This window comes from Vulpes lagopus, chromosome 2 (genome assembly GCF_018345385.1).
Source record: "Vulpes lagopus strain Blue_001 chromosome 2, ASM1834538v1, whole genome shotgun sequence".
NCBI lineage: Eukaryota > Metazoa > Chordata > Mammalia > Carnivora > Canidae > Vulpes > Vulpes lagopus.
Window position 1 is genome coordinate 142,923,649 of NC_054825.1, and position 12,742 is coordinate 142,936,390.

At 39.2% G+C, this 12,742-nt stretch overlaps 1 non-coding gene across 1 annotated transcript; it reads left to right on the plus strand.

Annotated features, from left to right (window-relative positions):
* Positions 1–9,688: 9,688 nt before the first annotated feature.
* LOC121485925 lies at positions 9,689–9,793 on the plus strand. Its single transcript, XR_005986428.1, has one exon. It is a non-coding gene; the product is annotated as a U6 spliceosomal RNA (small nuclear RNA).
* The last annotated feature ends 2,949 nt before the right edge of the window (positions 9,794–12,742 follow it).

Sequence of the window (12,742 nt, forward strand, 5' to 3'; positions counted from 1 at the left end):
CATTTGAGGTCATCAAAAGAGATCTGAGAAGAGTCATACCTTAGTATTAGGGCTAATTGGCCCTAGAATAAAGGCAACAATACACCCATGATAGCAAAACTTCAAAGCAAGCCTCAACAGAATCAAGGTGATCTGCAGTTTAAAGGAAGTGCCTGCCAAAACCAATTTCAACACTTTTTAAAAGAGAACAACAAAATCTCAACATTCAACAACATGACTTTTACAGTGTCTAGCATCCAATAAAAAAATTCCCGGGGCAGCCCTGGTGGCTCAGCGGTTTAGTGCCACCTTCAACCCAGGGCCTGATCCTGGAGACCTGGAATCGAGTCCCACGTTGGGCTCCCTGCGTGGAACCTGCTTCTCCCTCTGCCTGTGTCTGTGCTTCTCTCTTTCTCTGTGTCTCTCATGAATAAATAAATAAAAATCTTAAAAAAAAAACAAAAAACTCCTAAATGTTGGGGGGGGGGGGAAGCAAATTCTGTTCCATAACCTGGAGAAAGATCATAGATAAAAAATAAGAGAAATGGGGGATCCCTGGGTGGCTCAGTGATTTAGTGCCTGCCTTTGGCACAGGGCATGATCCTGGAGTCCCAGGATGGAGTCCGCATCGGGCTCCCTGCATGGAGCCTGCTTCTCCCTCTGCCTGTGTCTCTGCCAATCTCTCTCTCTCTGTCTCTCATGAATAAATAAATAAAACCTTTTAAAAAAATAAGAAAAGAAAAAAAAGAAGAAAAAAAATAAATAAAAAATAAAAAAATAAGAGAAATGTTGGATTTAGCTAACAAGAACTGTAAAACAGTTATTGTAAATATGTTCAAAAATTTAAAGAAAAACACAAAATCAAAGCTATATAGATATAAATAAGCCATATGATTTTTTCCTTCTCACACCACTTACCTGAGGCTGATACTGTGTACCATGAGTACATACCATCTAATACCACAGGAAAGCAGGAAAAAACTATCTGTTTCATCATTTGCTATAATCATACATAGAAAAAAGTGAAGGTAATCCAGAGAAGATTGAATTTCTCCTTAAATGTTCATAGTTAGAGTGCACAAGAAAATAATTAAATCTCCCCTGTAAATCATCCAAGAAAAAGCAGATCTGTAAGATAAACTGGGGCATCTGGCTGCCTCAGTCAGTAGAGCATGCAACTTTTGATCTCAGGGTGTAGAGATTACTAAAAAAATAAAATAAATAGGGGCACCTGGGTGGCTCAGTCAGTTAAGCATCTGCTATGCATAGGCTCAGATCATGATCCCAGTGTCCTGGGTTGGAGCTCCACATCAGGCTCCCTGCTCGCTCTCTCTCTCTCTCTCTCTCTGTCAAATAATCTTTTAGATTATTTAAAATTAAAGATTACTTAAAATCTTCTAAAAATATGTAAATAAAAAAATAAATAAAAATATGTAAATAAACTTTAGAAATAAATAAAAATCTTTAAAATAATAATAATAATAATAAGCTTTTGGGGATGCGTGGGTGGCTTGGTGGTTTAGCGCCTGCCTTCGGCCCAAGGTGTGATCCTGGAGTCCTGGGATTGAGTACTGCGTTGGGCTCCCTGCAGGGAGCCTGCTTCTCCCTCTGCCTATGTCTCTGCCTCTCTCTAGAATAAAGAAATAAAATCTTTTAAAATAACATAATAATAATAATAATAATAATAATAATAATAAGCTTTTGCCCTGAATCACTCTGTTTTAGAAATGCATAGAAGTGGCTGTAGAATCTAGCTTATAATATGATTGCAGAGGAAGTAAGAGGAAATGGAGTTTATACAAATTATGTTGCAGATAGTCCCTTAAATGTTTTCTCCTTTGCACTACATGCAACTATATTGATATGTTTTGCATCTGAAATTTAGCCATTTCAGATGCATGTTAAGGAGGATCCATTGGTGCTTTTTCACCACCAGATTTTTGTTGCTAAAGATAGTTGGCATCAAGGAACTTTTAGTTTAGCTTCTCTATTATTCCCTATAGCTGTTTTCTTTCCACCTTCTCCTTGAAATACATAAAAAACCATATATTTCATCTTTAACCTCTAATTTTACCCCTTATCTTTCCCTTCTCCCTTCTTTTCCCTCTCTTGCTCTTCATTTCAATCCTATTCAAAATTTTCTCTCCTAACCAAACAAAAGATAATTTTTCCATGGTGTTTTATCATTCTAACTTGGATAATAAAAACAAACAGTGACCACCACATAATCCATACTTATTACCTCATGGTGAAAAAGGAAATATTTTGTATCAAGAAATAACTGACCGGGGGCTGGCTCAGTTGGAAGAGCATGTGACTCTTGATCTCAGGGTCATGCATTTGAGCCCCTCATTGGATATAGAGATTATTTTTTTTTAATTGTAGTTTAGATCATATCACTCCTAACAAAAAAAAAAAAAGCTAATTTGTTGATATGTCATGAGGTTAAACAGGGTCCAGCATGCTCAGACACAACTGTATTGGGGGAGGGGGAGGCTAAGCAGATTTTATTTACTTAAATTAGCCGACTGAAATTTACATACACACATACCCAAAATGTATGTTTTAAGAGGCATCTGATAGGCACAATGCTAAGAGTATATATTTTCTTCTATTGCCAAACATTAATTTTGTTGGTGAATAAAGAGGGCATGCAAGGATGTTCCCTTTTCACCTTCATGTCCAATATGACATTAGATTACACCATATTTTTAACTCAAACACAATTACTCATGCCCAAGCCTTAGCACCTTAGCATTTTTAGACACAACTTCAGAGAATGAAGAGATTCTAAAGAAGATGCCAAAAACAACATCAAATTCAAACTGTTTGCTACAGACCCTAGCAGATTCAGGTCACACTGTCTTGGAAGGGACTAAAGACTTTCCCAGATTAACCTCTTGTGAACAAAATGAGAAATGAACTGAACCTTTTCAATGTATCCTGAGGATTACAGCCTGTTCTTGCAATTCCTATGATCAAATGAGGGCAAGGATCATAAGAGGAAAACATCAAGGAAATGCTAAATGGCAAAACTCATTTGGATACAAGAAGAATGAAGAGGGAAAAAAAGAAGAAACAGATATGTAGAGAGGATAGTTTTGATTCCTAGGGGAGAGAAGGATAGCAAATTGATATGTTCTTATTCAGAGAGTTTCTGGTTGGGCCGTTAAGACTGGCTGGAAAAGGGAGGGATGAAGTATTACAACATATATACAAAGATTTATTTGACTTTTTTAACTGTTCACCAGGCTGCTGGTTGAAAGTATTTAACAGTATTCTAGATACTCAGAAGTGTCACTTAAAAAGGAGTTTATTTCTGTGGTTTAGGAGGAAAAAATTAAAAAACATTACCCAAAGAATTTGAACACCCAACCAAAGCTCTAATTTCTGAGAATATCAGACTAAAGCTGATAATAGACTCAATTTGCCCAGAGATACAACAAATGGCATGTTGTATTTGTGTTCATAATTGCTTGTCGAAGTATTTTTTTAAAGATGTATTTATTTATTTTTGGAGAGAAAGACAGTGAGCGTGAGCTGGGGAGAGAGTGAGTCTTAAGCAGATTCCTGGAAAGCAAGGAACCCAACACGGGTCTCAATTGTACAGTGCTGAGATCATGACCTGAGCCAAAATCAAGAGTTGGATGCTTAACCGATTATGCCACCCAGATGTCCCTGTCAAAGCATTTTTTTTAAAGATTTTATTTATTCGGGACACCTGGGGGGCTCAGCGGTTGAGCATCTGCCTTTGGCTCAGGGCGTGATCTCAGAATCTGGGATCGAGTCCCACATTGGGCTCCTTGCATGGAGCCTGCTTCTCCCTCTGCCTGTGTCTCTGTCTCTCTCTCATTGTCTCTCATGAATAAATAAATAAAATCTTTAAAAATAATAAAAAAATTTTTTAAAGATTTTATTTATTCATGAGAGACACAGAGAGAGGCAGAGACACAGACAGAGCAGGCTCCCTGCAGGGAGCCCTATGTGGGACTTGATCCTGGGACTCCAGGATCACGCCCCAATACAAAGACAGACACTCAACCACTGAGCCACCCAGGCATCCCAGCATTTTTTTTTAATGACAGCTGTTTTTATTTTTTTTTTAAGATTTATTTATTTATTCATGAGAGGCACAGACAGAGAAAGGCAGAGACACAGGCAGAGGGAGAAGCAGGCTCCATGCAGGCAGCCCAATGCGGGACTCAATCCCAGGACTCCAGGATCACACCCTGGGCCGAAGGCAGGCGCTAAACCACCGAGCTACCAGGGATCCCCTGATAGCTGTTTTTAAATCCTTGTCAGGTAATTCTAACATCTTATAATCTTGTTATGGTGTCTATTGATTATCTCTTCTCATTTAAGTTGAAATATTTTTGGTTGTTGACATAAGTGATTTTCAATTGTATCTTGGACTTTTTTTTTGTTTGTTTGTTTTAGAGAGAGAGCATGAGTAGGAAGAGCAGAGGGAGAGAGAATCTCAAGCAAACTCTGAGCTCAGCACAGAGCCCATCTTGGGGCTTGATCTCAAACCCTGAGATCACAACCTGAACCAAAACCAAGAGTTGGTTGCTCAACCAATTGCACCACCCAGGTGCCCCGTTTCTTGCACATTTTACTATTATGTTATGAGATTCTAGATCATCTTCTGTTTTTAGCAAGTGTCCTATGATACTACAGGAGTGGAGGAAAGGTGGTGATGCTTTTATTACCACCAAGTGGTGTGGAAATTCAGCTTCCCCACTTGGCCTCCATTGAAACTTGAGATGTGAAGCAGAAGAGCATCTCACTGTTGCTGAGTGGAGATGGGAGTTCAGGATCCCCATTATGCCTCTGCCAACACTGCAGGGGGTTAGGAAGCTTAGTTACCACTGGAATGTGGTTAAAAAAAAAAAAAAAAAAAAAAGTCCTAGCCTCCCACTCAGCCCTCTCTGATACCACCTTGCCAGGGAGGGGTGCCTTATTACCACTGACTGGGTGGAGACGAAATTCCAGCTTCCCTCATGGCCTTTACTAACAACCTGTGGCAGAGATCGGGTAATCTCATTATTACCAGGTGTGGATAACAGTTCTGACTCTCCAGATGGAGAGACACTATCTTGACACTATCTAGACGGGAGGGTAGAGAAGTACCTTGATAAATTTGGGCATGGGCAAAAGTCTAGGCTTTGTGTTCACATTTTTTTCCCATGGTATTTGGCTGGAGTAGAGCAGTTATTGTCTCAAAGTTATCTGTTTTGCCAGGCTGCCCCTTTCTTTGTCCTGTAGCTAGAGAAAGCTGAATTGTCTTGTTGTTGTTGTTGTTGTTGTTGTTGTTGTTGTTGTTGTTGTTTTGTCTGTGTCTATTGGCTTCCCTAGCACCCAGTTTAGGCTACATGAGTCAAACAGGAAAACCCTTGTCACCATGCTTCCTGGGTCTTGAGATCCATCCGTAGCAGGCCTGGCTTCTCTAACCTGTTAAAATCTTCTTTATATGCAATGTCCAGGGTCTTTAGGTGTATTTAGCTGGAGGAGTAGGGAGATGTGTGTCTACTCCATTTTGTCCCAGAACTGGAAACTCAATTTCAGATACCCATGGTTTTGTTCTCACTGCCATGGTACCACGAGGCAATGGTTCCACAAAGAAAAATGAACAATCAAGCCCGTATACTTTTTATTACTAACACTCACCACCTCTACGTTTCAGTCCAAGTAAATGGATGTAAAGGGTTTTAGCTCCACACCGACACAACATAGCTTTCCCTTCCAGCATCAGTGCAGCAGTGGGCAAATAAGACAATTCTGGTCCTGGAAATCTAAATTTCCTGGGTGTTAGGTTATTTGCCTCTGGCTTGGAGAGTGAGCCCTACTAGCTGTGCTTCTTCAAGGAACATACCTGCCATTCTCTGTCATGGAGGCTTCACCTGCTTTCATGGCATTTTAGAGCTTACTGGAGTCTTTATCTCTTGCTGATAAATTCTGCATTGGGTTAGGAGAAGGAACCATCACTTTTGTATATTTCAAATGTACTCTCTAAAAACCAACATAAGCACTTCAAGGCTTTAAATCCTTTCTGCTGGCATGCATTTCAAATAGCAATTGGAGCTGCCACTTAAGGAAGTGCAGTTTGTGCATTGCACAAAAGCACCCAACCAATGGGACAAAAAGGAGCTAAGATTCAGCCCAGGCTCTGCTTGCCAAATCATGTACCCACAGGGCCGCATCACCCAGAGGGGGTGCCTTTTTCAAATTTGCACAAAGGCTCCCTATAAGCAATCAGCTGGGCTCTGAACCTAACAATAGCAGTATTGCAGCATCTCAAAAGAAATACTCTCTTGTATTCTATAAACTCATTATAGTTGAATATTCAATTGATACTCATACATAATTTATATCATCACTTCAAAATCATTTATTTTCAGATTTTCAAGCCTATTAAAATGAGCTTTGAATCATCTGAGATGGAACACACTGCAAGTTTTGGCCAAGGTCAAATTGGCTTTTTTAAAAGGATTTTCCATCATGATCCCCCTAGGCCTGCACCTTTCCATTAGTAAGGATTGTTAATTATCAGGTGCTATGCAGATAAGTTAGGCTTCTTGACATACACAATTATGTCACCCTTAGGTGTGAACAAAACTTTCTTCTGCTGCCCTACTGTGTGACAGATCAGTATGTCCATTCAGGCAATTCAAACTTCCTGCCATCTTGGAATGACCACATCACTGATTAAATCTGGATAGTGAAGGTTACAACAGGTCACCAAGGAGTTGTGAGAAAGAGCCCATTATTCATCTCCACAGTTAGCTAGTGGCCACTTAGTGGATACATCTCTGTTCAAAATAAAAGCTTTAAAAAAAAAAAGAAAAGAATAAATAAAAGCTTTAATTTCCTTGAATCAAATAACTTTATAAAGTAAAACACTGGTCCTAGTCTTGCTATAAACCAAGTCATGATTTAAGTATATAAACATTTGGCTCACACCAAGACGAATAACAAGAGAGCACCAAAGCGTACCGTGATTTCTTCCTTTTTTTTTTTAAATTGCAGTATAATTACCATACAGTGTTATATTAGTTTCAGGTATATAATATAGTGATTCAGCAATTCTACATGTTATGCAGTGTTTATCACAATAAGTATATTCTTAATTTGCTTCACCTATTTCACCCATCCTCCCCTCTGACCTCCCCTCTGGTGACCACCAGTTTGTTCTTTGTAATTACAACTCTGGGTTTTTTGTTCGTTTCTTTTTATCTTTGTTTTGTTTCTTAAATTCCACATATGAGTGAAATCATATGGTATTTGTCTTTCTCTGACTGACTTAATTCATGTAGCATTATACCCTCTAGATGCATCCATGTTGTTGCAAATGGCAAGATTTCTTTTTTTTTTTAAGATTTTATTTATTTATTCATGAGAGACACACAGAGAGAAAGAGAGAGAGAGACAGAGACAGAGACAAAGGCAGAGGGAGAAGCAGGCTCCCATGCAGGGAGCCCGATGCAGGACTTGATCCCGGGTCTCCAGGATCCTGCCCTGGGCTGAAGGTGGCGCTAAACCACTGAGCCACCCAGGCTGCCCTCTTTCTTTTTTATGGCTGAGTACTATTCCATTTTTTCTATGTATTACATCTTCTTTATCTATTCATTAATCGAACACTTGGATTACTTCCATACTTTGGCTATTGTAAATAATCCTGCAATAAACATAAGGATGCATATGTCTTTTCAAATCAGTGTTTTTATATTCTTTGGGTAAATACACAGTAGTGGAACTATTGGATCATAGGGTAGTTGTATTTTTAATTTTTTTGAGGAACCTCCATGCTGTTTTCCACAGGGCTACAGTTTGCATTCTCACCAACAGTGCATGGGGTTCCTTTTTCTCTACATCCTTGTTAATTGTTGTTGTTTCTTGTGTTTTTTTATTTTAGCCATTTTGACAGATGTGAGGTGATATTGTGCTTTGATTTACACTTCCTTGATAATGAGTGATCTTGAGCATATCTTCATGTGTCTGTTGGCCATATCTATGTCTTTGGCAAATGTTTATTCAGGTTCTCTGCCCACTTTTTCATCAGGTTGGTTTTTGTGTGTGTGTTGAGCTGTATAATAAGTTCTTTATATATTTTGGATATTAACCTCTTCTCAGATATATAACTTGCAAGTATCTTCTCCCATTCAGTAGGTTTTCTTTTTGTTTTGCTGATTGTTTCCTTTGCTGTGCAGAAGCTTTTTTCTGTTAAGTAATCTCCATACCCAATGTGGGGCTCGAACTCATGACCCTGAAATTAAGAATAGCATGCTCCACCAACTGAGCCATCCAGGCACCCCTGTACAATAGTTTCTTATTTTTATTTTTTTACACTGCTTTTAATTTTTTACACTACTTTTTAAAAAATTGTATTTTAATTCCGGCATAGTTAACATACAATGTTATATTAGTTTCAGGTGTATAATATACTGATTCAGCACTTTCATACAATACCCAGTGCTCATCACAAGTGCACTTCTTAGTCCCTATCACCTATTTCACTCATCCCCCACCCCCCTTTGGTAACAGTTTGTTCTCAATAGTTAAGAGTGTTTTTTAGGGGCAGCCTGGCTCAGTGGTTTAGAGCTGCCTTCAGCCCAGGGCGTGATCCTGGAGACCTGGGATTGAGTCCCACATCGGGCTCCCAGCCTGCTTCTCCCTCTGCCTGTGTCTCTGCCTCTCTCTCTCTCCTTTCTGTGTATTCTCATGAATAAATAAATAAAATCTCTAAAAAATAATAAAATAAAATAAAATATTTTTTTAAAAATAGTGTTTTTTAGCTTCTCTTTGTTTCTCTCTCTCTCTCTCTCTCTCTCTCTCTCACTCTGTTTTCCTCTGCTTGTTTTATTTCTTTAATTCTACATAAGAGTGAAATCATATGGTATTTGTCTTTCTCTGACTCATTTCACTTAGCATTATACTTTCTAGCTCCATCCATCTTGTTCCAAATTGGAAACTTTATTTTAATGTCCCAATAATTTATTTTTGCCTTTGTTTCCATTGTTTTGGGAAATACATCTAGAAAAATATTACTATGGCCAATGTCAGAGAAATTACTGCCTGTGCTCTCTTTCAGGATTTTTATGATTTTAGGTCTCACCTTTAAGTCTAGAAACCCTTTTGAGTTTATTTTTGTGTATGGTATAAGAAAGTGATCCAGTTTCAGTATTTTGCATGCTCATCCCTCTTTCTTAATTACCCTTTATTTCTTAGCTTCACCAAATATTAATATTTTAGAAAATATTAATATCTTCTCTCAACTCTGTTGCATCACAGGGTCCATGTCTACTGGATGAGGAGTTTTAGCTAGCTAAAATATTCTAATTTGTATATATCCCAAGTATGGTTTCATGAATAATGTCCTCTGAGTTCCATTTTTTTTCTTTTAAACATTTACTGTAATTTTCCTAATACATTTGTAACTTTTTTGTCCTCCATGTGGAAATTGATTTCCCATCTACTAAGCTCTCCTTTTTCAAAGGTACTCATTTCTAGCAGCAAAGACAATAATTCTATAAATAGTCACACCCTTTTTGCAAAACATTATTATGCCACAAAGACTTTCTGAAAATCCACTGTAAAGAAAAGTAAAATCAATTTTGGAGAGCTGCTGTAAGTTTTCATACTTAAGAGTGAAAAGAACAAATTCTTATTATCTTCCCATATAATGTGTCCCATTGTATAAAAGTGTAATGTGGTACTCACTTCATCAGCACATATACAGAAATTGGAATGATACAGAGATTAGCATGGCCCCTGGACAAGGATGACACACAAATTTGTAGAGTTCCATTTTTTTTTTTTTGAGTTCCATATTTTTGTACGCTGTAAAATAGTTCATTCTTGCCTGCTTATTTCATGTTTGGTCTGGAAAAGACTTTGCCAAAATATTAAAAAAACATTCTTTTTACTAAAGGAAAAAAAGTATAATGTGTAACATTGTACAAGAATTGGTATTTTGAAAAATAGATTAGGAGTACCTGGGTGGCTCAGTCAGTTAAGAGTCTGACTCCTGGGATCCCTGGGTGGCTCAGTGGTTTGAAGCCTGCCTTTGGCCCAGGGCAAGATCCTGGAGCCCCAGGGTCAAGTCCCACGTCGGGCTCCCTGCATGGAGCCTGCTTCTCCCTCTGCCTGTGTCTCTGCCTCTCTCTGTCTCTCTGTGTCTCTCATGAATAAATAAATAAAATCTTAAAAAAAAAAGTCTGACTCCTGATTTTGGCTCAGGTCATGATCTCAGGGTCGTGAGATCAATCTCTGCGTCAGGCTATGTGCTGAGTGTGGAGTCTGCTTAAGATTCTGCCCATGGGCAGCCTGGGTGGCTCAGCGGTTTGTGCCACCTTGGGCCAGGGCGCGATCCTGGAGACCCGGGATTGAGTCCCACATGGGGCTCCCTGCAGGGAGCCTGCTTCTCCCTCTGCCCGTGTCTCTGCCCCTCTCTCTCTTTCTGTGTTTCTCATGATAAAAAAAAAAAAAAAAAAAATCTTAAAAAAAAAAAAAAGATTCTCTCTGCCCCACCCAATGCTCCAGGCCCCCACTCACATTTTCTCTCTCTAAAGAAAAAAAAAATAGATTAAATCACAGAGTTTAGCTAATATGACTTACTAAAATATTTATCATAGGGGCAGCCCTGGTGGCGCAGTGGTTTAGCACTGCCTGTAGCCCAGGGTGTGATCCTGGAGACCTGGGATCAAGTCCCACATTGGGCTCCCTGCATGGAGCCTGCTTCTCTCTCTGCCTCTCTCTAAATCTCTCTCTATGAATGAATAAATAAATAAATTTTTTTAAAAAATAAAATATTTATCATAAGTTTACATTTTGCTCTATGAATGGATTTCTACTACCAAAGTATTTAGTTTTGAAATCTTTGGTTTGGAAATATTCTTCCAATGTGAATGATGAAAACAAAACAAAACACATTAAAAGACCTGTATGCTGGTCCTCATTCTGCCAATTGCTATGAGATCTTCACTAAGACATTTTCCCTGGACCTTTGTTTCCACATCTGAAAAGTGAAGAACCTAAATTAGATGCCCTGTGGCTTATAGTCTATAACTCTATGTCAAATAGTTCTTGAACTATTCTTTAGAAGTCTCAAATTGTTAGAAGAACCAGTCATTTATGATTTACATATGAAGGAATTGATATTCAAATAACCTAAACAATTTGCCCAAAGTCAGCAAGCTAAACCATGGACCAGCAATCCCTCACCCAGGTCTTTCTGATACTAAAGTTCATGCTTTTAGGTCTTCCTCCAATGTAATTCTCCCCTTTGAGAAGTCCCAGAAGAGAAGAACCTCTGGTTTCCATAATTTTAGCATGAAATCTATACCCTATAGAAAAGCCTGCTTGGAGAAAGTACTGGACTGCTTAAGCATTGGCCCCTATACCTTGTCCTTCAATTAACTGAGACAGGGTTGGGCAGCCCGGGTGACTCAGCAGTTTAGTGCCGCCTTCAGCCTGCTCTGTGACCCTGGAGACCTGCAATCGACTCCCATGTCGGGCTCCCTGCATGGAGCCTTCCTCTCCCTCTGTGTGTGTGTGTGTCTCGTGGATAAATAAATAAAATCTTAAAAAAATAAAAAATAAAAAAATAAACTGAGACAGTGTTTTTCACACTATGGTCCCTGGACCAGAAGCATCAAAAAAGCCACAAACCTGCCCAAAATGTGAATTCTCAGGCCACACCCTATACATCAGAGACTGAATCAGAAACTCTGAGAATGGAACCCAGCAATCTGTGTTTTAACAAGCCCTCCCACTGATTCTATCACACACTACAGGTTCAGGAAAAGCATGCAAGAACCCTGAGCTCCAGCTGCCAGCTCTAAAATCCTAGGGTTCTCCTGTGACCTAACTCTTGAATTAACAGGGGGATAGATCATATTCATACCCCTAATTTTAAGAAGTGATACCCAATAAAGTGAAGGAGAAGGCAGATGAGGTAGATGAAGAAAACAGCCTTTCATCTATCCTCCAATTAGCCAGAGTAGCAATTGTTGTGATGATATATGGCAGTGATGCCTGTGACATCCCAAATTAGAACAACTTTTTTGGAGTCACTCTGAATGCAACTAGCTCTTTGGGAATTTAAAAATGTATTAGGCGACTTGGAACTCAGCTCAAAGAAAGAATCAATTAAAAATATGCATTCTGTTTCTTTAGCCCTGCTTTAAGTCATTCAGGAGACAGTTTCTGGGAATGGAGTCTGATAGATCTGTTTTGCAAACTGGAACAAAGTAATATCTCACTTCCCAGGAGTTAAGCTCCCTTCCCCCTCTCCCCCAGGAGATGACATATATTTCAGAATCCATTTCAACCAGAGATGACATAACCAGCCTTCCAGGTAGCTTCAGGAACTCATGTTTCCCCAGCTTAGCAATGACTCAGCGGATGGCAAGGGAGTATGAATGGCCTTAAGCAGCCTACTGGCGCCAGGGGTCATATTTTCATTATTTATTAAACATTTTTCTGGCCCATCGCCTAAGTCCCTATAACTCTGTTCTTATATAGCGCACAACTTGGGTCCGAAATCTCTTCATTAGGTCTAGTCCTGAGGTTAGAAAAGATGCCATTTTTCCCTTATGCAATTGAAGCTACTCATCAATCATCATAATGCCTGCCAAATGAGAGTTGACTGAAGGAGTGCACAAGCTTAAATTTGGTTTGTAAAGAGCAGTGATGGGGTGCCTGGGTGGCTTTGGTTGAGTGTCTGACTCTTGGTTTCAGCTCAGGTCATGATCTCAGGGTTGTG